The 25,771-nt window shown below is 38.4% G+C and overlaps 1 protein-coding gene across 3 annotated transcripts in view; it reads right to left on the reverse strand.

Annotated features, from left to right (window-relative positions):
* The window catches only part of TSPAN9 (tetraspanin 9), a 147,852-nt gene that overhangs the window by 94,544 nt on the left and 27,537 nt on the right, over nt 1-25,771 (reverse strand). The window contains exons 2-3 of one of the 3 annotated variants that reach the window (XM_052701692.1): nt 5,673-5,762; nt 4,872-5,046 (exon numbers count right to left, since the gene is read on the reverse strand). The exons of the other annotated variants lie outside the window; for them this stretch is intronic. The gene's annotated coding sequence lies outside the window, so the exon portion shown is untranslated. The remainder of the gene's footprint in view (nt 1-4,871; nt 5,047-5,672; nt 5,763-25,771) is intronic. 3 annotated transcript variants of the gene reach the window in all.

The raw sequence follows: 25,771 nt of genomic DNA on the forward strand, positions 1-25,771 counted from the left end.
TTCACTTGGTGGATAATCTTGTGCAGAAGGATATATCTCATTTTACAGGTAAGCAAAAGGATACCAATTGTTAAAAGCTTGAACAGAAAGCTTCTAGAAGGAGCAGGAAACTGAATTCAGGTTTGTCATGATTAAAGAGGTGCCTTTTCCAACAACTGGAACCTGTTACTTGAAGCCTTCTTTGCAGAGCTGATATCCTAGGAGACAAAGGAGGTGATATTTTCAAGTCATTAAATTGACAGGCTGATAAGAAAAGAAAAAGCAACTTTCCCCAGTCAGAGGCAGCTGTCCTGGAACAGAACAAGTAAAAAGTTCAGAATTTCAGAAAATTGTGTTTAGGATCCTGAAATGAAGAATAACTTATCTTAATTAAACCCTGAAGTTTTTGGTTTTTATTTTTTTGTTTGTTTGTTTGTTTTCTGATGGGGAAGAAAACAGAAGTCAAACAGTGAACTGATAATCAGCAAAATATATCCTTAGCAGTTTTAAATTTTAGTTGCTTGAATGTTTTGAGAAGTACCTTTTGTCAAAATCAGAAGAAACACACGCTGAATAAATTCCTACCAAGGTCACAGAGCAGAATTAGAAGTTTATGAATCATATTCTATATCAAGCATATAACACATACCTTCTTCTATGCCTTACAAAGTATATGCTTGGGCTTTTATTTATGTCTATAACTAATGACAGGTAGACAGGTTCTATCTTTTAGAGTAAATAAAAAGAAAAGTACAATAAAGCTATCTCATAATCAATGAGTCTCTGAACTTCCATATGTAAAATAGTGCATAAATGAGTGCTCCTCATGTCATGAAAGTTTGAGGCATTTCAATATCATCACTATAAGGTCAGTGCAAGCTGTTTTTAGAGTAAAGTTTGAATAGCACACACTAATTAAACAATAAGAAGCAAAAGACTTAATAGGTGTTCCTTGGCTGCAAGAAGCAACGCAAGCCCCTTCAAGACAGTATGAAGTAACATCTCAAGGGAACAGCTGGGTGTGATCTCATTGAAAAGTGGCATCATCATGAATTCACATGAGGCAAATTAACTAAAGTCATGCAAGTTACCATAAACCTATTAATCACCTAACTTTCACAGAATTAGACACAGAAAAGCAGAATTCAAGAATTCACATAGTATGCCCTTCTCTCCAGAAGGAGTATGAAAAGATAGAGTCAGTTGCTCAGCAAGAATCTGTATGTCATGCCAGATCCTGCATGCTATACTCACAGCTGGGAAACAGATGAGATGCTATGTAACTACTACCAAGGAAACCAGCAGAAGAAATACATTAGTCTCACAACTCTGTGAGAATTATTTTGTGTCTTCCAGACCTCACAAAAATTTCAGAAAAATCTAATTACTGTCCAGGACTGTATTCTCCACACAAATAGTTTGCACAATATGAGTTCCTAAAAACCCTCAAGGCTGGAGATTCTGCACCTTCTTCATTCAATCAGTTCCATGACTGTCCTTTCATTGGTGTTAAGAACACAAAACCTCCTCTGCTTCTCACTTTTTGTCAGTGCTTAATTTCTGAAACATCAGTAATGCTCTCTCAGTTTACTCATTAGTATGTAAAATTATTATGGTTTATTCTCATTATTGATTTTATTATGTTTGCTAATAATAACATGTTATGTGAAAATAACGTTGTGTTTGTACATAGTCTGTAGCCTCTCTCTTCCTTACAGCCAGGAGCGAATCACAAACAAGCACCTTCTCTGCACCAAGACAAAATGTTCACAACTACATGCTGCCTGGGCTTTTTCTGACCCCACTATCTGTACTGACACCACCAACAGGGATTAAGCAGCGAGTCTGCTTTTCTGTAGCAAAAGCCTCTATCCACTAAAGCCTGAACGGGAACTCATTTCTCACAGCCCCCCAAAAAACTACCAGTTGGCAGCAGCTTTCAGACCAATGATTAGGATATGCAGAGACTATTGCAGATCACTACACACAGGTAATCCACCCTTTCACAGTTTCTTTCTTAAACACGGTAGGTGATTGGATTTATGGTTAAAATTGAAAGTTTTCTTATATCCTCTATGCTCATCAGCCTTCTCAGAACAAGGCTTTTATTAGATAAAGAGACAAGCATTCTGTGATGGAAAGACTACTCATCAGGTATTCATTCCCTCTCACAGGTGCTCTTGTACAGAAGTCCCTGAGGTTTATTTCATGATGACAAGTTGTGGATTTTCTCATTTTTTTCAGAAGACAGATTGAAGTTCTATATATATATATATGCTTTTACCTATAGCTTCTCACAAAATGTGATAACAAAAACTTCCCGAACCATTTCTAACATACAGCAATGAAAATTAAGTTACAAACCCCTACACTGATTACAAAGATAGGATCTCATGGCTACTGTAACTGAAACAGATCAAAGCTGCTTTTATTTTATGGCCTTCATTTCCAAAAAATTTTTTGTAAATATACAAATATCTTATATAATTAATATATTTAAACAAACACATACATGCTATAAATGTTCATATTGTAAGAATTATATATATGTGACTAGATTAGTACTCAAACAATACAGCTCAGAGTATAAGGACATGAATATTTATTTATTTATTTGTTTGTTTTCTTGGAAAAGTCTTTTTCTTGTAATTACAATAAAGTGCACACCTATTTGAGCATTAAAAGAGAACAACCAGGAGAAAAACAGTAGTAAGCCTTTAGTGGGCTGAACTTGGAAGAATAATCCTGGCATGTTCAGAATGAGCAACATCAGTTCCATTTCCTCTGATAAAAATTCAGAGATGTTATCATTACTAAAGCATTTGAAACAAGAGAGAGGGAAGGGAATCACAGCAGGATTGAGAAGGAATGTGTATTGCCTCTGATGAATGGCACAGTGCCCAGGCAGCTGCTCTGTGAATGCCAAAAAGTAGGACCTCCATTGCTTCAGCTGGATCCCTCCTGAAGTTTTGAATTACAAATGAATACCTCACTTTATGGGATTCTGCTGCAACATGGCAGTGCAGGGACTGCTTGATCCATGTGTCTTTTTCATTCTGAAACTGAAACCCTGCTGGGAAACTAGCCTCTCCAACAGTCTGGCACAGCAACTAAAAATGCATTTCAGCATTTTTACACCAGATCTTGCAAGAATTAACAGCATCCCATATCTCTGTTTATTTTGTAGCAAAAGCAATATCAATATTATAATTGACTTTACATAATGATCATTCAAAAATGAAAAATTAAAAAGCTAATGTGCGCAAAGCAACTGAAAGAAAATGAATTATCTAAAGTAGGGTGAACAACTTGGAGGGTGATTGCTCCATTTTAAATACAAGCTATGCCATTTCCAAAGAATAAAAAAATAAGTAAAAGAATGCTTCAAAAAAGTCAAAATACCTGCAAGTATATGGCATATTTGTCATATAAAATTAAATTATTAAAAATTTCAAATTATGACAATTTCTAAGATCTAAGAAAATATATAATAGTAAAATGTTTTTAATTAGATAAACACGTAAACTATTCTAGTTTTGCTGTTAAACAAAGTATAGAATTGAAGCAACGGATATCAGCTTTAACAGCAGCAATGTTTTCAAGAGGCTACTGCTTTCATTCCAGTCTAAGCAACTAGTTCAGCTCCTTCATCATTTCATACAAAGTGACATTAAAAAAAAAAAAGAATTTTTTCATTTCTACAAAAAACAAGAGAAAAATCTATGAAGAAACTTGATGCTTTTTCCCTATTTATAGGTCACTACTGCAATAGTCAAGCTTCATATAGTTCTTCCACTTGTTTAAAAAAGTAGCTTAAAAGAGGTCATCCAGACTGTATTTTCAGGCTGTTCTTCATAGCAGACATAGCTTGTTTTTTGTTGCTGTTTCCTTACGACTTTTTCATAGCTTCATAATGTTGTTTTTTTTTTGTCTAGACTGTCAGATAAAGCAAAGTGCAATATCTTTGCTGGTAAAGCTAACCTAAACAGTTTTCAAGAGTGAGGAGGACAGAATTGACCTCTTCTGTGCCTACAGCCTGTTAGTGCTTTCCTGAACTTTTCCTCCTCTACAGGTCTCACAAACAACGTGCCTAAGAGAAAACAGTCTGGATTCCTTCAGCACAAATCTGTGACCCTGCAGAGGTCCTATAGATGCAATGAAGGAAGCTGATTTACAGAAACAATGCAGAAAACCAGTCTTGGGTTCTAAGTTGAAGGTGTGGGTGAGTACTCGCACCAAAGCACTAACCATCAAGCACACCACACGTGATACTATGCATACATGCAAGGCCTAATGCCTCAGTATTTCAGAGTGCCACTGCATCAGGATTTTTTTGATGACTTTTTCCCCCTCCAAGAAAGAAGACATTTACACTGAGTACAAGTAATGACAGCAGGTTTCACAGTCTGTCAGGTCAGATCAGACTACTCCCCACAGCTTTATACTGCCAATGTGAAAAGTCAACAGCAACAGAGATCTCACCAAATATCAACAGTTGCAAGGATTTTTTCTATAAAGTGATGGCATGTTAATAAAAAGAGGTAAAAAACAAGACTATTTTTCATTAATACGGTCAGTTTCAATGTGTTATGATATATCATTTGGCAGCATTTCAACTTTTTGTGCAGGGTTTTGTCTTTTTTTCTCTCTTCTAAATATATTAGCATTATTTTATTTCAAACAACAGTCTTAACATTCAGTCAATCATTTTCTTAAACGGCACTAGTCAACATTCTATAATTATTTTAACGTATGAATGTGGTATTTTATTCTGAAGAATAAAAGCCTTAAATTTATGCAATGTTACAATACCTTTGGCATAAACCATATGCTTCTAGATATTCTGTATGATAATGCAGCTTGTACAAAACCTTATCACTCTCTGTAACTACCTGAAAGGAAGCTGTGGTAAGATCGGCCTCTTCTCTCTGTTAACAGCAATAGGACAAGAGAGAATGGCTTCAAGTTGTGTCAAGTGAGGTTCAGATTGTATATTAAGAATTTCTTCTCAGAAGGTATGGCAATGGATTGGAACAGCTGCCCAGGAGGGTGGTGGAGTCAGGGTCCCTGTAGGTGAAAAAAGGATAGATGTAGTACTTAGGAAAATGGTTTAGTGGACACTACTGATGGTAGGTGACAGCTCAACTAGATTATCTTAGAGGTTTTTTCCAACCTTAATGATTCTGTCACTTTCTTCATTCACTATACATGTGACTAAGCACTAGCACAGGTTGCGTAGAGAGGCTGTGAAGTCTCCTTCTTGGAGTTGAAGAAAATTTTGAATTCAATCAAGATGACAACTTGCTTATTCCCTTAGTTTTTTTTTTCCTACTTAAGCTGAACTTTTTTCTTCCTTCCTCTTCCCCCAAAATACATCAGATTGTAACAGTTGTTGACACCAAGCTTTATGGATGAAAACTTTAGGAATAAAATCTTTGTGAGATCAAGCATCAAACCTTAATGGAACTAATGACACATGAATTAAACAACAAAAAAAGCTAGTGCTGCAATAATGCTGTTTTATGAATAAAAACTAGAAATAAAATACATACTGAATGCAAGCAAAAATAAAGTGACACTATGTACTTTTAAAATGAGGTAGGAATTATATACTTCAACAGATGTTCCTTTACCCAAATGGCACTAATCTATCACCATTCTCCAGGCTGGTTATTTTTAAGAGGTATACTAACATTCAAAATAAAGAAGACACGAAAGTTCCTGAGGGTGACAGGAAATCCAGCAGAGAAAGGAATTTTAGACGGTCACTTACAGATATTTTCCTGTGAGAAAAGAATGGTAAGAATGTAGCTTGAACATTAACAAATCCACAAGCCTGGTGTAGCCAGCAGGTTTGGAGTGCAGTGGGGCTGGAAATTCAAACTTTAGCTGGTAATCAGAAAAATCCTGCTTCTCCTACTTCAGAAATTTGAGCCACCAGCTAGAAACATGTAATATAATACAGACCTCTCGTAAAAAGGTACCCAGCTAAAGGGATTTTATTCTTATGTGAAGTCTATTACTGTTCAGTGGGAGGGGGGAAGGAAGCCAATGACAATGGCCTTATTATTCTGCAAGGACTTATTTATAAGTGAATGACATGGACAAAATCTGCCTTTCCTTGCTTTTCTTTCCTTCGAAGTGGTGCTGCAGATGGAGTGTGCAATTCTACTGATATCAGTAAGATTAATTATCTCGTAGATAGAAGTCACAAACAGTAAAAGTTAAAATTTAAAGGCCGATAATAACGGTTAAGCTAACCGTAAGCTTTAGGAAACTAACAATGAACAGGTCTTATCTTTGAGAATCATGCTGACTTGGGTGGTCATATATTAACTAAAGAAGAATGAAATGAGACAGAGAGGGGCTAACTGACAGAAGAACTGCTTGTCCTTGCAGAACCAACTATAAAAAGCAGCCAATTTGGTCAGAAAATCAAAAAGGGTCATCTGACAGTCAAGAGGAGGAACATAAAGAATGATGAAGAACAGGGGTCTTGGGACCACTGATGACCACCAGAGGGTTGTTTTGCACACACTCAAGTGAAATTAACATACATTCACTGAGTTCCCAGAAAAGTAACAAATAAGTTGTGTTGCATATGTATATTCTAAATGTATAAACAATGTAGCCAACTTCAGGCTGGTGCACTTGGCTTGGTCCAGGATATCCATCCGCAGTGTTATGAATGAAGAATGCCTGCTTTCTAGCACTACATGGGAGTTGTTATTTCCCAACTTTGGATGACACTACCATTAGTATTTTAACAGAGTAGAAGCCAACAACATGGAAAATAAGTAAGAACACAGAATTCTAAAGAATTCAAAACACTTATTCAAATTGTTTATGAAGCAATTGTTTAGAATGCTTTCGCAACAGTCTAAACATTTAAATTATAACTAGTTACTAATGCCATATACGAAGGCACAGATTCTGCAGATAAATCATTTCATATCCTGCAAATAACTAAGAATTCAATTGCTCAGTTTAAGAATGAGAAATTCATTAAAGTCTAGTGCACCTACTACCATGGTGCATAGTAAAGACATTATTTTCTTTTATTCTCTTAAGATGCCTACTGGGAACATCATAATGTATAGCTGATTTTCCGGAGTACCACTGGTTCTTCAAAGAACACTGCCAGGCACAGCACATTATAAGCTGCTATGAACTTCTGTCAATGACTTGCACATGTTTAAGTCAAAAAAAGGTTTTATTATTTATAAATGATTAAGCTGAAGGAACATATTTGTAAATTATTAGGCAGTATTTATTTGGCAGGAGAAAGTAGACAGGATTTGATAAAACCTGTAGAAAGATAAGTCTATACAAAAACCGTCATTCACAGAACAAACCACATAAGTGTTCCACAACCCCAGAACAAGCTGCCAGTCTGTTTTCAACACCTTTTTTCAGACCAGTGCTTGCAGAGTTTAAAAACATTGCTTAAAGTACATTTAAGTAATCACAACCACTAGGTTAAAAATATAAATAAACAAAAAATAAAAATGCAATTTCAGCACTGCTTGATGAGAATATTAACCATACCAGATAAAGCTTTCAACTACTGGTATTCAACATGAAGTGGAGAGAAGCTGAGCATTCTGTCCTGAGTGGAACACATAAAATCATGAGGCCAAAAGTCACAGGCAGCTTAAGAAAGCAAATCTCTTCTGATCAGTAAAAATAAGAAACAGAAAGATCCATCCAAGACTATCACAATACCATTGCATTCCTCTTAACTCAAAATGTGCTGATTCACAGTCTAAGAGACATGATCTGCAATCCTCAAAGCTTCTTAAAATCTCATAAAGATTTCAACCAAGGGTGTCTTCAACTTAGAAAATCAAAGATGAGCACCAAAGGTATTCATTTCTGCCTTCATATCAGCAAACATTCTTCAGTACAGAGCAGCCTAACTGAAGTACTAAAACACAGGGTGTTTTAGTCTTCATCACTGGTGAATTTCAAGAGCCTCAAAGTTGAGAAACATTCTCAGGTTTTGTGTAATGGAGCCATACATTCATCACTTTCTGCCTAGGTCACAGAGCAAGACCCTGCTTTCACTCTAATCAACCAAAGTAAGTGAGAACTTAGTGAAACTGCATTTGCAACTACCACCACTTCATCTTTTTCAGCATGCCACATTCAGGATTACTACTAGATATGAGAAGTCAGTATGCACCAGCTCTGCTAGCAAACAACTCACTCTGAGGGGACCTTCCTTAAAGACAATATATCTATGGATTTTACAACCAATGACCACTAGCTGTTACCACTAAAATAACTAAACCTATAGAATGGGTAACACCACACTGCATTCACTTCATTAAAATCTCTTCAGAAAAATGGACAATAGTTGTGCTTCTTGCAGAGCATCTCTGTAGAAACCCCAAAGGTTCAAATCTCTCTACATACAATCTTCTATTAACTTTTAATCTACGTCTTCATAAGTATATGGGTAGACAATGGATGTTTGTCTCCTTGCATGTTCAAAACAAAAAGCAAAAGTACCTTAGCTACTTTTTCAAAGTAAAAGAGGGGAGATTTAGACTGGATATAAGGAAAATGTTTTTTTTTTTTACAATAAAGGTAATGAAGCTCTGGAACAGGTTGCCCAAAGATGTTGGTGGATGCCCCATGCCTATTCAGGGTGAGGCTGGACCAGGCTATGAGGAATATTATCTAGCTATGGATGTCCCTGTTCATTGCACTAGATCACCTTTAAAGGTCCACTACAACTCAAGTAATTCTATGATAGACAAAATTATGGTATCCTAAAGAGAAGAGCAGTAGCAAGATACAATGTAGAAGATTATTTTAGTGACGCTGAGGAGTTTTTGAGTAACTGCTGTATTCTGCTCATAGCAGAGAAGCAGCAATCATTCAGAGATTAAGTCCTCATAGATAAAACTGAACAGTCATTTGCAGAGAAATTTCTTTTCTGCTTATTCTAAACAGGATCTTTTTTTTCAAAACAATGCTCTAGTCACATCATCTCAAACATTCACCACCCATCCCTTGGCTGGTTTTGTGTTCACTGTCAGCATGATATACTACCACAGCAGATAAATACCAATGTCAAGCATTACACTCCGGCAAATCTTCAGCTTTGCAACCCCTGTCCTCAGGAAAGCATCCTAAAACCATGCACTGTACAAAAAACTGCAAAAGGACCCACATTCTTTGTTCTCAGCAAAGGATTTGATGAAATAGCTGCATTAGAAGAGAGAAAAATATCCAGAATTCACCAAGAGTTGTGCAAAAACCCTTGCTGCTTCCTGACAAAGAACAGAAAGTCCAGTGAGCAGTATTTTACTTTAAACTGTCTTTGATGGCATAAAGTAAGGCCATGCTTGCACAACGGAATTAACAATATGCATTCATTGCTCAAATGAGTCAACAAACAATGACAGGTAACACTGAACACATCTGCAATGGTCACACATACGAAAAGTGCAGCTCTGCATCAGAGATAACATGTTGTCCATGACTTTTTCTTAATCCACGCTCACACCATTTCTTTTGGTACACAGATACATGCATATAGGGTACACATCAACATGCCTCCTGTTTATCATGACTGAAAAGCCTATTCTGTGTCCCAGCAGTTTATAAATTAAATATACAAGCGCTGTCCTAGGGTTTGTGATTTATGTTGCAAATACTCTCTCTGCACAAGTATAATACACTAATCAAAAAGTAAGACCAGCATTAAGGAGATCCAAAGGGAAGAATATATGAATTCCATGGCACTGAGACTGCCAAAAGGAATAAATATACTGTCACCTATTGTTAAATTGAATACTGATAAGACAAAATACAGTACAAAGGATCAAAAAGCAGATCCTACCAACAATGTTAAAAAACTTTCTCACAAGTATGTATTTCTCACTATTCAATGCTTCTCAATGTTAAGTGTGCCTCTTACCAAGGAATACAGCTTTACAACACTGTAATATATATTTTAGATACAGATTGCCTAGCAATAGTACATATGCATGGCACACAGCTGACATTCCCCTTGAAACTGAAGAGTCTGTGATGTTAATAAGAAATTGAGACAATGATGAAATTCCAACAGCTGTAGCAGACTAGAGGGTGGAGGAAAAAAAAAAAAAAAAAAAAAAAGAAAGAAAGGGAAAAAGGAACAGAGAGTGGGGATACTAGAGGTCTGGAGCAAAGCTAGCAGCTGGATCAGCACAAGACAAGAGATATCTTTGGAGATCCCAAACCATTTTTATCCCTACTATATATTTCCAGTTATATGAAAGAAAGTAGGACTGCATAAATTACCTAGAATTGTTCTTATCAACTCAGTCAGGTTATCATTCATCACAGGACAAATCTTCTTTGTCTAAACACTTAAACTCACTACAGAAAACTATTTTACATTACAAAAAATAAGCAAAATGACTAGAAATACCATCACACATCAATCACTAATCCCATCCTATACAAAGAAGTTTTGTAGCAATCCAATACTTGAGAACTCTTGAATAAGAGTCATAAAAAGAGAAATAAGGAGAAAAAGGAATTATTTCAATTTTTGTAGAAAATTAATTGGTACCCAAAGGCTGGAGTCTATTTACTGACTTTTACTGCAGATGGTGACTGGTCATTTGGTAAAAAGCTCTTCACACTCATGAAGAAGCACAGGTAAGGAAACCTCAGTAAGACCTTTTTTCAGTTACTTCCAGTGATACAAGTTTGTCCTGGCTTTATGATTTTTGTTATCAGTATTCCACACCATTACATCACACAGAGTACTGGGATTTAAATAGTTAATGCTCCAGCTCCATGGACCACCGGTAGATCCACATATACCTCTCTCATAAGAGAACTACATACCGCAGAAGTCTGTTCACTGTTCTGTTTCCATTTTCCATTCAGAGGGAAAGATAAAAACTGCAGGTCATGAGACATCCTTTTTTCCCCTTTCTGCTCATCTCTGTAGCGTGTGTGCTCCCTAGCCATTTTGTCTTCAGCATTAGAATAAGACTCTCGGTTTTTGCACACTCTCTCATTCATTTGATTTATTGGCTTCAATTAGTTATATTGTATTATATTTTGCATTCCAGTATCTTATTCAGTAAATTAGCTTTCTTCCCAAGATTGTTGCCACTGTTTTGGTTTTAGACCCATCTCCTTATCCTTTCCCTTTTTCCCCCTTCCCTTTGGTATGGGCCCATGGGTCCCCCAACCCAATAGTCACAGAATCAGGCTGGTTGTAATGATATTATTAAATTTGCCATTGTCTGTTGAAGAGTGACTCTATAGCTTGAAAACAGGAAGTACATAAGGACGATACACTGAACAGTCTTTATTGGGCAGATAAGGGAGTTCCCTCAAGTCTTCATATTAAGCAGATAAGGGAAAGTTCTGCCAGTTGTGAAAGCAAGTACTGTGCCATCAAGGCAAAGAGGCGGAATCTAATGTTAATTGTTTTGGGGAAAGTACTGAATATGTATGGACTGTATGGGAAAACCCCTCTATATGCAACACGTGTAACGTTAACGTGTATAAGCTGAAGATCTTTTGTGCAAAGATGTGCAATTTGATTTGGAAGGATCCCCTCGTGCTTCTGGCACCAAGAATGTCTGCTTTCTAACACCCCTAACTGAGTCTTAGTTTTCTGATCAACGAATTCAAGGAAATACCACGACCATGGAAGGAAATCAGTCAATCTCTCAAAGGCTTTTATCTACATACACATATATGCATGCATGCACTGAGGCACAAAGGCAAGGAAGATCCCAACAGTATTCAGGAAACAGTCATCCCAGGATGCCTCAACCAGCTCTATGGCCCAAGTGTGACACTCATCAGACAAGGCAAGTGGGAAAGCTCTCAGAGTCACCTTACCAAATATGGCAGGGGCCTAGGAGTATGGGACATGTTATGAAATGCAGAGGAAGACCATACAAAAAGCATCAGAAAGAAATCCAAATACATGCACTGCACAGCATGCACTGAGTATTAGGAATTCATGAAAATCCTGTAGCTCTGACAGGGACATCACAAAATCAAAGACAAATGACAAGTTTCTCTTTTTGCCCTATCCTGTCAAAACAGAAGCCGTAAAATAGCTCTTACCTCAAAAAGGAGACAACTCTAATGCTCACATCATTTGCAAATTCCAAGTTGTTTCTAGTATACCAGTTTGACACTGGATTTAAATACAGAGGAAGCTACCATCAAAGTGAGGGGCAGGAAACTAGGAAGAGTTGAAAGACAGAAGAGTCAATACATGGTTACTACCATAAAATTAAGTGTGCTAAAACAAGCGTGCTAGTGCCAAGGAATGACCACAGTTCTTTAGATGCACCAGTACAAACATGCAGCATTACTACCACCTGGCAATTTTACAGCTGTACTGTAATTTTTGGAATTACAGATATTTTGTTAAATTATACTAGCAAGGTTGTAGAGTTTCTATGGAATCATGAAAAATAAGCCTGAAGAATGTTTAACAGCTTTACAACAAAATAAGTGGCAGAGAGGAACTAAGCTTTAATGAATCCCTTTCCCTCGTATTTTCTGTCTCCAGTTCCCTTACTTTATACTACCACGAATCTTCCTTACATCACATTGCTGGTGCAGCTGAGTTTCTAATGTACAGGAATGAGCAAACTAAGTAAACAAGATATACAATAGAAACAAACACCTTTAAAAGCATCCTTCACATGGTTTTCCCCCATATCTTATTGACACGTTATGTTTATTATATGAGCTCTACACTGCACAAAAAAGAGCAAAGAAAGTAAGCTTACCAAAGGTGATTTTTAAACACATTACTGGTAATTATTTTGTGATTTTACACTAACTGTCTATTTAATTAATTCTCCCCTGTGTGCCTGTAGGTAAAGAAAAAAATGCAGCTACTGAAATACCAATGTAAACGCACCACCCCAGCAGTGATATTTGTTCTTTGTTCTGAAAGGGCCATTATTTGAGGAATTATGTTTGATGTTTTTTTGTTTTAATCATCACTTCTTTGTAATCACATTTTCAGACTATGCTCTCTCATCTTATGTTTTTTATGCTACATGGACAGACACAATATCCCTTTGTGTTGCTCTACATCTTGGATACTTGCATGCTCCTGATCAAACAGTAAGTTGTAGGGAAAGAGAGCTGATCTTAACTCACTAGAATGAGCTCAACATAACACGAAGATGTACAGTATGATTTTCCAACCATCAACCCCCCCACCCCCAACCTCAGTCTATGGATATCAAAAATAATGCTCTAAATGAGACACTTGCTCATAAAAAAAAGTTTTATTCGGTGCCTTTTCATTTTTCCTTATTTTGTGGGACAGCTTTTGTTCTCCTTAATGAAGACTATACACTAACGTGTTATTAGATAACAGGAAATAAAACCAAGATGCACTGTGGGAATGGTATGTCTATGCTGGATGTTAAAGGTGAATTCACTTGACCAGACACACAGAAATTATTACCAATTTAAGCAATGCAGATGCAGCAGCTGCTGCACTTGACAGCAATTAGACTGGGCTGAGGACCACAGGAAGGAAAACGATAGAGCAGAGAAAAAACACAGGGCAAACTGAAACTTACAAATCCGCAGCTTCCAAAATTACAAATTTTGGAAGAGGGGAAAATAAAGAGGAAGTCTTAGAAGAATTCTCACAAGCCAGCATCTTACTGGTATAAACAAAAGCTGTTAAACGCAATGATGTAATTACATGAAACAAAGGCATAAAATGTCGAACTTAATACTTTTTACTCTTTTGTATTTATTGTCCTTTTTCTGTATACTTGCCACACCAAGTTATAATAGAAAATATCATCCACATAAATTGGCTGTATAAGAGTAAATTTCATTTTGTCAAGTTCAATTTATCTTACAACAAGTTGATGGGAATATTGAAGTAGAGACAGATAAAACTACTGGACCAATACTAAGAAGTGGCTTAAAGCACCCAGAACAGAACTTCCCATTTCCCTAAAAATATCCATTTGCACTGGGTCACTGATGCCTTATATTGCCAAGAGACTCCTCCTCAGCCCAGACTCCTTGACAAAACCTTCAAAAACTGCTGATTATTCTGTCTATTCCTTCACTCGAAGCTCCTTGAGTCTTCTGATGTAGGAGGTGCTTTCAAGACACCCAACTGAAAGTGAATTGAACACCATTTGAAAGATGATCAGAAATACACTCTAGCACATGAGTATGAATCAGAATCAAAAAATGAATCCCACTCCTGTTCGGCAGCAGGATAGAAATGCACAGCTGTTACTACATCTCACTTCAGGGAGACATCAGAAACTTGACCCTCATAATCACCACAGGCACACTCTGAAATCCTTGCTGGCAATCAGCCAGGTCCTAGGTGGTCAGGACCACTGTGCACAGAATGCATCTGAAGGCATACTCACTTCTGGCATTCCTGAGAATTGGATTAAATAAGACGACTACCGCAACACTTCATCTCAGCCCCTCTGTCTTCCTACCTCAAATGGTATTACTGATGTAGTGATAAAACAGTAAATGATACTACTCTGTAGTAAGACAGAGATAAAGCCACCTGATAAAACACATTCCAGTGTACACTGCTTCACTGATACCAGTAACATGGAATTGTTGAACATATGATGATGCAGACAAAAAAAAAGTAGTACTCTACATTTAGTAAAAAGAATCATCCAGATATCTGCTGGGTAAGCAACATGGCCAGGGATGCGTAGTCCAAATGGTTCCCACAATGCGTTGAAGATAATTTTCTCAAGCATGTGGTGGAGGAGCCAACAAGGCAGGGGTTGTTTCTGGGCCTTGTTCTTACAAACAAGGATAAAGTTGTTAGGGACATGAACGTTGGGGGCAGCTTGGGATGTAGAAATCATAAAATGGTGAAGTTCAAGACCTTGAATGGAAAAAGTAAGGCAAAAAAAAACAGGATTGCTATCCCAGACTTCCGGAGAGCCAACTTCAACTTCTGCTGGGACCTACTTGGATATACCACATGGGCTAGAGTGCTAAAAGATAAGGGGACCCATGAGAGCAAGGCAACATTTAAACTGCACTTCCAAGCTCATGACCAGTGCATCCCTAAGAGTAGGATATTAGGGAAGGGAGGCAGGAGACCTGCATGGATGAGCAAGGAACTCATGGATAAGATCAAAGGGAAAAAAGTCTATGAAATGTGGAAAAAGGGCCTGTCCTCCTGGGAGGAGTATAGGAGTGTTGTCAGGGCCTGCAGGGTAGCAACGGGAAAGGCTAAAGCTCACCTGGTGCTGAAGCTAGTAAAGAAAATCAAGGATAATAAGAAGGGGTTTTTTTAAGTATGTTAACAGTAGGAAGAAGAGTAGAGACAATGTGGGTGCCCTGCTGAACAACAGGGATGTCCTGGTAACAGGGGATGCTAAGAAGGTGGAGATGCTGAGCACCTTCTTTGCTTCAGTCTTCACTTAAAAGACTCTGCCTTGGGACTCCTGGATGGAAGAGAGAAAGCCTCAGAAATGGAGAGCTTCCCTCTAGGTGAGGAGTGGGTGGTCCAGGAGTGTCTACATGGGATCAGCATGAACAAATACATGGGCCCTGATGCAATGCATTCATGTGGGCTGAGGGAACTAGCAGATATGATTGCCAAACTGCTCTCTATCATCTTTGACAGGTCTTGGAGAACAGGTTAGTTGCCAGAAGACAGGAGGATAGTCAATGTCATTCTGGTCTTCAAGAAGGAAGATTCAAGAAACTATAGGCCAGTTAGTCTCACCTCTGCACCTGGAAAGGTGGTGGAACAGCTTGTTCTAGATGCCATCTTTTAAGCAATTAGAAGAGAACAAAGTCATCAGGAATAGTCAGCATGGATTAACCAAGGGAAAATCATGCTCAACCAACCTTGCCAAGCCTTCTATGGTGGCATCATCAGCCGGGTAGATAGGCAGAGAGCAGTGGATGTCATCTACCCTGACTTCAGCAAGGCTTTTGACAATGTCTCCCACGACATCCTGATAAAAAAGCTGAGAAGATGTCAGATAGATGAATGAACAGTGAGGTGGGTTGAGAACTGGCTGACTGGCAGAGCTCAGAGGGTGGTGATTGACAGTGCAGAATCTGGTTGAAGACCTGCAACTAGGAGTGTTCCCCAGAGGTCACTGCTGGGTCTGGTCTTGTTCATTATCTCCATCAATGACCTTGATGAGGGGATAGCATCCACCCTCAGCAAGTACACCAGGGATACAGAGCTGGGAGAAGTGGCTGACACACTTGAAAGCTCTGCTGCCATTCAGCAAGACCTGGACAGATCCTCCTGGAGAGGATAGCAAGAAACCAGATGAGGTTTAACAAAAGCAAGTGTAGAATCTTACACCTGAAAAGGTATAACTGCAAGTATCAGTACAGTAAACATTTATTTTTTTTTCCCACACATTTTTTTTGTAAATGAGCAAAGTCTACCCTGCTTATTTTAAACACAGGATCAAGATGCTGCGCGAGTTGCAGAACGAAAGGAACTTAACCAAGCCACATTATGTAATACTGTCTGAACAGATACATTCTCTATTACCACCTCAAGGATCTCAACTTAGAACTATATTCTACATAGCAACATACCAACAGTCTTCAAGCGACAGCCTTTGTGAGCAATACCTTTTAAGACTACTTACAGAAACAAGCAAATGAAAGAAGCTTAAAGAAAGACTAGAGCTCTAAGGACTGCAACAGAATTGAATGGGCAAGTACAACACCATCCACAAAGCATTACTTTAGCCAGTACTGCCACCAAAAGGACAACAAAGTCTTGACGTTATTTCTCTACACTTCAATTTAAACAGTATACCAGCGCTGGCAACCCCAGTCTCACCCTTAACTTCAAGGAGACTGGAAAATTATACTGTCATTACATTAACAAAGTTCTACTTGTTGCTGTTTTATCTCTCTATTTGAAAAAATGATTTAAATTGCAACTCCAACAGGCAACTTCCTATTATTATACATCTGCGAAGATATAAAATATATGAATACAATGTAATGTATTCCTCTATGGCTACTACTGCATTTACAGGATTGTGATTTACTATTTTTCCCAAAGCTTAGAAATATCAGCAACAGTTACAAAGCAAACAAACAGTCTGGTTCATCTTTAGGTTCATCTGGTTCTCACATGGTGGCTCAGAGTAGAACTCCTTGCTTTCTAAACTTCTTGAATCACAGAGGTAAGCTGCTCAGGCACAGCCAAATCCAGTCCAACTCCCAAACTTAATGGTTTATTGTCTGAAGGATTATACGTGCACAATCAAAGATACAGTATTAGCAAAGCTTAAGAATCTTAAAGGTATTAGTCACTTACCAAGTACTTATATTTGCAAGGCAGCTTGATGTTAAAGCATAAGGGATCTCTGCACCTCTCAAGAGGTTTTCCTTCTCAAGAGGGGATACAGCCAACTATTGTGCAAGAAAACTCAAGGAGCTCTCAGCTGCTCACTATTTATGGGGAAAGATGGTTGACTCAGTCATATTGTTTAGTCTGGCCAAAAGAGGAAGCACACCACCAAAGGGCCTCATCCTAGGAAGTACAAAGACTCAAATTTAAATAGCAAATTTTGAATTTTCTTATATTTTGGGAAGCATATAAAAGGAATGGCTGCAGGTTTAACATTTGTCATGTAGATATCTATATGAGTGCTCAAACTAAAGGGCACACTAAAAAGTCACTAATTGCAGGCCTTTAAAACACTAAATACATCGATCTAGAATCTCTAATAAAGAAATACAAATAATAGAACTTTCCCCATCAGCTTTCCCTAGCTCTCTACCTACACCAAATAGAACATCAAGATTTGCACTAAGCTGTTTTCCTTTATCATATAGTTATGAGGTTTACCTTCTGTCTGTAATTCTTAAATTCTTAGAATTCACCGAGCTGGATAAGAGATGTCAAGTACAAGAATAATGATGTTCTTCTCCTTGTAAGGTTGGGGTCATAGAGGGTTTAAATCTTTACATATCAGAATGTGTTTAAAAAGTGTTTAGATGTTGTACTGGTGGACATAGTTTAGTAGGAAATATTGTTGATGGGGGACAGTTGGAAAGGATGTTCTTAGAGGTCTTTTTCAAGCTTGTTTCCATGCCACAGTTCTGTACAAGTGACTGTGAAAGAATGAAATGCCAGAAGGCAGGTGATAGGTAAGAACAAGGACAACACGAGGCATGCTTAAGGTTCAGTTTACGTACACTCCAGGTAAATCATCTACAAATCACTGAAAAGCAAAATAAAATGTATCTACAGAGAATCAGCTACTCTTCTACATGCTCTTCATTTTTGACAATGACCCCATAATTAGAAAAAAAAATCCCACACAGAGTTACATATGGAATTTCTTTGTCAACCAAAGTCCAAATCACCTTGCTACCAAGAACATGCATTTTTGTTCAAATACACATTTTGTTTTAATAAATCAACAGAAGGTATTACTTGAGATTTTAGGAACAGCTATATTGCCAGTCATAATGCTGTAATGTGATGGAAAGAACAGTAATAACTGCAGAGTGGCACAATCTTAGGCTACAGTAAATGAGAATAAGGCCAGATGCAGCAAAGGACACATAACACATAAACAAAGGAGAAAAAAATACTGCCTACCTTTGCATGACTTCTGGCATGCAGGGATCTTTAGAAAGATGCCCTCACCTCTGCTGCCAGCCCTTAAATGAGGTCTGGAAAGGGGTAGATACTGGTTCCAGCTTTTTCAGTCACTCAGGTGCACTGCAACTCCCCAGGGTTGGCTCTGCATTCCCACCAGGCACTCAATCACTGTTTCAGGCTGTGACTTAGCATTTCTGCTATGTCAATTTTCATGACTGCATTCAAAGACGAAAAGCTATCTCTTAAAAGCTCCGTTCATGCAGCCCTACAATTGCATGAGTTCAAATATGTTTTTTCAAATGTATTTCTACTTCAGATCATTGTTTTGATGTATTCTTTGTGAGCTTAAACACCAAAGAAAACAGATAACTTCAGTTAATCCCACCAAGGAAGCAAAAGTATTCTTTAATTTTAAACTGCTCCATCACATCAGAGAAAGATAATTTATACTCTTAAAAATAAGTAGCACAGGGTATTTAAAAATACCTTTCCTATCTCTAAAGCAGAGATAAGATTTCTGGTACACTTCTCCTGATGCAGATTTTTACAAGCACAGCATGCAGGCTTTTGTTCACTGCTGCCAAAAATGCATAGCTAAAGGTGGTGACTATGTTGAAAAATAGCATTTTGTAGCTGGGAATTTGCTCTCTGAATGTGTTACTGTGCTCTTTGTATCAGTTGCAGTTTCCATGGAAATAAGAGGCATTACTTTTGGAGTGACCTATGTATCACAACATTATAGAATTGTTTGAGTCAGAAAGGACCTTTAAAGGTAATCTAGTCCAACTCCCCAGAAATAGACAAGGACATCTATAGCTACCTCACATTTCTCAGAGTCCTGCCCAGCCTGACCTTTAGTGTCCCATGAGACAGAGCACCACCACCTCCGTGGGCAACCTGTTACAGTGTTTCACTTCTTATCATTAAAAAACTTATTCTTACTTAAGTAGATGGAGAACTAAGCAAAAATACATTCAAACACTCAAACTAAAGACAACAACTGAGAATGGGGCTGCCTCTGCATTCCTGGGAAACTGCATCTGATTAGGCCAGCTAGAGTACTTTTAATACATCCATATTTACAGAAAGATGCCAAGGTATAGTGCTGTGGGGTCAAAGGTGACTGAACAATTTCAGTAAAAGAAAAAAAGTCATCACTGGATTTACAGTTTACATCTATTATAAAATTTCCTAGCTATAGCCGCCTTATCCCCAACACTAAAAATAATCAGAAGTCTTAAGTACCTTATTAATTCCAGAGCCAATAATTCATTCAGCTTACTTCTAGCTAAAAAATAAAGATGCGTAAACGTAGCAGATTTTTATTTTTGTAGCCCCAGTGACAGACTAGTAACAGGTTACATAGATTTGACAGAATGCCCAGCAACCTTAGCTGTATCATAGCTTAATTCTAAAGTAGGTGGCCAATTCCACAGAAAAGAGGGTGAAACACAAATCAACATTTGTTTTACTTGTAGAAGTTAACTGATATTTTCTTATTTTATTTTCTCTCTTTATCCTTTCTTCTTCTTTGCCCTTCCTCTCCCACAGCCACTTAGGGAGGCTCACAGAACCCGCATGTAGAGACAGAAAACTAAACCTAAGCACCATTCTGTTCTAACACTTTCTACTGCAATTAATGTGTTAATCTAGTTTTAAAAAATTTAAAGTTTTCCAAAAAACTTGTTCAACTTCCCAGGACGGTTATACTTAATATAGTATGTCTGTACTATCGGTCTTCTTAGATGCTGACCACACCATCAGCTAGATGTCAGGACAAGATATTAGCTCCATCTTCAGTTCAAAGAATTATACTAGAATAATTGGATGCTTAAGCAAAACTAAAATAAGAATGTGCCAGGAATTATGTCAGTTAGAGGCTACAGCCCATCGAACTATTTTTATTTTGCACCTCATAGAATCATAGAATCCTCAGAGTTGGAAGGGACCTTTAAAGGTTATCTAGTCCAACTCCATTGCAATGAACAGGGACATGCACAGCTCAGTCAGGTTGCCCAGGGCCTGGTCCAGCCTTGCCTTGAGAGTTTCCATGGATATGACATCAGCCACATCTCTGGGAAACCTGGTCAAGTGCATCTCTACTCTCATTGTTAAAGACTTTTTCCTTATATCTGACCTATATTTACCCTCTTTGTGCTTGAAACCATTTTCCCTTGTTCTATCACCACAAACCCTTCTAAAGAGTCTGGCCCCTTTCCTGTAGCTTCCCTTTAGTTACTGAAAGGCCACTATCGGATCAACTCAGAGCCTTCTCCAGGCTGAAGAGCCTCACCTTTCTCAGCCTGTGTTCATAGGAGATGTAATTACACTTCATTGCTTCCCATGGCTTCCTCCAGTCACATCTTGACTCAATCCATGAATTTGAGACTGCTGCTACACTGTATGACATCATCCAGTCTCTACAGCTTGCAATGGATGCTGATGATCATTAGGTGGCATGGTACCATATAATAAACGCATCAGATTTCTTTTTAAAGGATCTGACCTGCTAGGTTGTTGTGGTTTAACCAAACAAGCAGCTAAGCACCACACAGTCATCTGCTCACTCCCTCCCTTCCCAGGGATGTGTACGGATTGTCTGACCGCCTGAACGTAAACTTCATGCCTGAACTAAAATGATTCTCAGTATCACAAGCACGGCTGCAGCCACAGTAACCATACTGAATCTAAAAACCTAAATGGAGAATAAAGTATACAGTGCACAGAAATCACAATGAAACAATGAAGGAACTTACATGGCCAAAGTGGTGTTTTCATAAGAGTAACGAGATACTGGCAATAAATCGTAGATTGGTTGCCCCGTTTGCATTACACCATACATTTTTGTGTTGGCCATGCGTAGAGTACATGACCCAGCTCAGGGTATAAAGAATCCTAAGGAGGATAGGAGAGTAATGTAATTTAGTCAGAGGACACCACTGCCTGCAAGGTCCTGAGCCTACCGATCCCACACCTTATCCAATCCAAGATGTGCTGGCTAATCATACTTCTGGGATCTCTTGGTGGATCAGTGAGTGTGTATGCAATAAAACTCTTAAATGCTTGCTTTGGATGATTGTGTTTGTGAACATGTGTTTTGTGTCACAAATGATGTGATGTCTCATCCCCAATTCCAAGCACCCTGACACAATGGGATGGAGGAGAGAATCAGGAGAAAAACTAGAGCTCATGGGTTGAAAAAAAAATCAAGACAGAGAAAAGGAAAAAAAGAATTGACAAATACATATATAGATACTGTGTCGGGGACATAAAAGTCCCTGACTAAAGAATGACCCTGGGATAGAACAAAGTATGCTAACAGTTTTAAGGTAACTGATATTTGTGGCTGTAGCTGCAAATATCTTGTTTTGCAGAGAGAGCTGATCTTGATAGTTTATCTTGTTCTCACAAAGTTAACGAAAGTGGTTCATAGACTTAATATTTTGTACCAGGCCAATAGCACGGTCTTCCCTGATTGCTTTCCCTCCAAATGTCAGATACAGGTAAGAAAGCAGACGAAGAACAATGTTAGCGATCAATTAGAATTACTGTACTCTCCAGTTACATTTGCTTTGCTACTTGGCAGCACTTCAATGCATGAGCATTGCATTGCAACCATTTTACTCTGAACTCTCTCATCTTTTGTGCCAAGAAATTAACAGATTACAACAAGGTTTCATAAGGGCTCGGTCTTAGTCAAATTCATCTCCCTTTAACGTTAATGGAAGCAGCATTAAAGATTAGATTAACTTACTGCGAGTATCCTTCACAGAGATCTTTCCTACTTGAGGTAACTGGATGTATGCCAAAATAAAAGTTCCAGAGCAAATCTAGAGAGGTGAAGTGAACCTCTTTGCCTTTTGGACTAAACTCAAATCAAAAACAATTTCTTCAAGAGAACAGAAATAAGGGCTTGAGGGGAAAAAAATGAAACAGAAGTTATGTCAAATCCCACCTCACTTTGAAAAAAAGGAACAAGTCTAAACACTGTCTCTAGATCATAATACACTGACTCCACGCAGATATGAATTTAAATATTGACAACAGGTAAATTATTAAAACAGACTAACAGAAACTGAAGGAAAAACAGAAATTTGAGGAAAGGTAAACATCAATTTGTGTGCCAAATTAAATCAGAACTACTAGTTTAATCCTTCCTTTTGTATTTAGACATGCTATCACCACCAAGACACCTGACTAAACGCTTACAGCAACAAGAACTGATTAACCAAGACCTCTCCTGCTGAACTCTTCTCCATTAGTCCCACTTTCTGATTGGTCTCATTATTGTTTCTAGTGACTACTGCTATAACAACAACAACAAAAAAAAATAACATGAAAACAAACAACAAAAGACTCAGTGTTCATGGTACTTTCAAGACTAAATTGCACCACACCAGCGCTGGGAGGGTGCTACAGAAACAGCAAACCAGCCAGCATGCGACGAGGACTTCCACCAAACATGTGGAAAAGAATTACAGAACAGTAACATTTCCAGTGTTCAAAAGCTTCATACAAACTACTGCAACTATATACAAAAAAGAGAGATTGGTTATTAACAAATATTCACAAAACTTGACCAACATAAATGTTTGAATTATACTACACTTGGTTGTAAATGAGTGCTTTCCTTCAATACGCATCACTGTATCACGTACAGTAGCTAATGGAATTCCCCAGTACTGGTCTCATTTAACACTGTCATCGATGGCCTGGATGAAGGTCCTCAGCAAGTTTGCTAATGAACTCTAGGAGTGGCTGACACACCAGAAGGCTGTGCTACCATTCAGCAAGACCTCAATAGACTGCAAAGTTGGGTGGATAATAATCTGATAAGGTTCAACAAGAGCAAGTATAGAGTCCTACACCTGAGGGGGAATAATCACACACATCAGTATAGATTAGGGAGTGACTTGCTGGAGAGTAGCTTTGCAGAGAAGAAACTGGGAGTCCTGCTGGACAAGAGATTGACCATGAACCTGCAGTGCCCCTGTGGACAAAAAGGCCAGTGGTATTCTGGGGTGCATCAAGTGTGGCCAGCAGGTCAAGGGAAGTTGATCCTTCCCCTCTACTCTCCCTTGGGAAGCCCACATCTAAAGTACTGTGTCCAGTTCTGGACTCCCCAGTTCAAGGAAGACTGGCAACTCCTAGACTCCAGCAGAGAGCTACAAAGATGATTACAGGCCTGGAGCATCTCCCTCTTGAGGAAAGGCTGAGACCTGGGACTGGAGATCTTACCAATGTTTACAAATAAATCAAAAAAAATCTTACAAAAAAATCTAAAGAGCAAGTGCCAACTGGATGGGGCCAGACTCTTTTCAGTGGTGCTCAGTGACACAACAAGGGGCAACCAGCACAAATTGGAACTCAGACAGTTCCATATCAACATGACAAATTACTTCTTTGAGGGCAACAAAGCACTGGAACAGGCTACCCAGAGAGGTTGTGGAGTCTCCTGCCTGGACACCTTTCTGTGGAACTCACTGTAGGGAACTAAAGAATCTAGTTAAGCAGGTAGTTTCCACTTGATGATCTCCAGAGATCCCTTCCAGCCCCCAAAATTCTTCTGTGTTGTTTTCAATCCTTCATAACTTCAGCTGCACTTTCTTTACACAGAGCAAAGCAATAACCTTCATTCACAGGAGGCTACATTCTTAACATAAAATGCACAGCAAAGGTGATTTGGGGATATGTACACATCAAACTTTGCAAAATAAAGTTAGCTGAACACTATTGGTAGAACTTCCTTTCACTGAAATTAGAAATTAGTAATAACTACATAGCGGTTACACAGTGCAACCCCTTGTGTACAGATAAAATTATACCAATTACATTATTTTTCCTATGAGTTCTTCCCCATAGTCTCCCAAACTCAGGATTCCTTCAACTTCAAGCTCTGCCTCCTTCAATTCTTCAAGTCAAATGACTTCAATTAGGAGTAAACTTGCTAGATCCCAGAAAACCAAAATACAGAAAGCCTATGGAGCCCTTTACTCTCTAGGATTTGATCTCAGTTTCCTAGTATGAAGTCACAAGCTTTTATGCTAAGGCTCCTTCCAACCTGCTTGGTATAATATATTTTTTCCTCTGTTCCTCCTTGTTCAGTTTACCACCTCATCCTTCCTCCCCTTTAGCCTACTGACTTCTCCCTTCTCCCCCTCCAGTTCCTTCTCCAGTCTAGCCCAGCCACCTCCACAGACATACCACATAAAGAAGAGCTCTCATGGTCCTCTCTCTGCAGCTCTCATGGTTCTATGAATGGGTGAGGTTGACATAGTTCATCATACCTTATTATGAGAATATACACACCAGTCTAAGCAGTCATAAATCAGCAAAGTCTATACTCAGAAGCCAGTCCTATTTTAACAACATCACTATAACCAATAACACTTAGTTCCCACAGTTCAGCTGATTACTAGAGACATGCAGTGACTCCAAACTCAGAAATACAATCACCTTTTTACTAGTTAATGCAGTTTGCTTCCCTTTTTTTAGATTTATAATAGAGTTTATGGAAATAAACACAATAGCTATTAGTCACTCCCATCTTCAGAAATATCAGGCATTAGAACAGCATGACAGAGTTTGCATTATAACAGAGAACTTGGACAGCAACAGGAAGAACTTTCAAAAGAGCATAAGAAAAAAAAATTATGTTGTACATTTTGAAACTAAGATCAGTCTTTAATGTTATCACTTCAGTGTTATCACAGATAAGAGAATTCATGCTGGAACGAACCTGAAGTCACATATTCAAACTGCTGTTCAATACAGGATCAGCTATGAGGCATAACAAAATGATCATGATATCTTAGACAACACTGACGCTCACAATCAACCCTCTACTTTTCTCAAGAGAGATTAACAGGAATGCCCATCTCTCCACTCAGAAGGTTGAAAAGATCACTAAGATCATTTAGTCCAACATTGATCCATGCCTCTGACCACTCAGCACAACATCTACCTTTTCTTGAAAAGCTCCACGGACAGTGACTCAACTGCCTCCCTGGGATCCTGTACCAACACCTCACAACTCTTTCTGAGAAGAAATTTTTCCTAATATCCAACCTGAACATTCTTTCCAGAGGCAACCTACATTACCTCTAGTCCTACCGCTAGCTATCTGGGAAGTCAACCCCCACCACACTACATCCTCCTTTCATGTAGCTATAGAGAGCA

This window comes from Tympanuchus pallidicinctus, unplaced genomic scaffold (genome assembly GCF_026119805.1).
Source record: "Tympanuchus pallidicinctus isolate F22 unplaced genomic scaffold, pur_lepc_1.0 scaffold40, whole genome shotgun sequence".
In the NCBI taxonomy this organism is placed as follows: domain Eukaryota; kingdom Metazoa; phylum Chordata; class Aves; order Galliformes; family Phasianidae; genus Tympanuchus; species Tympanuchus pallidicinctus.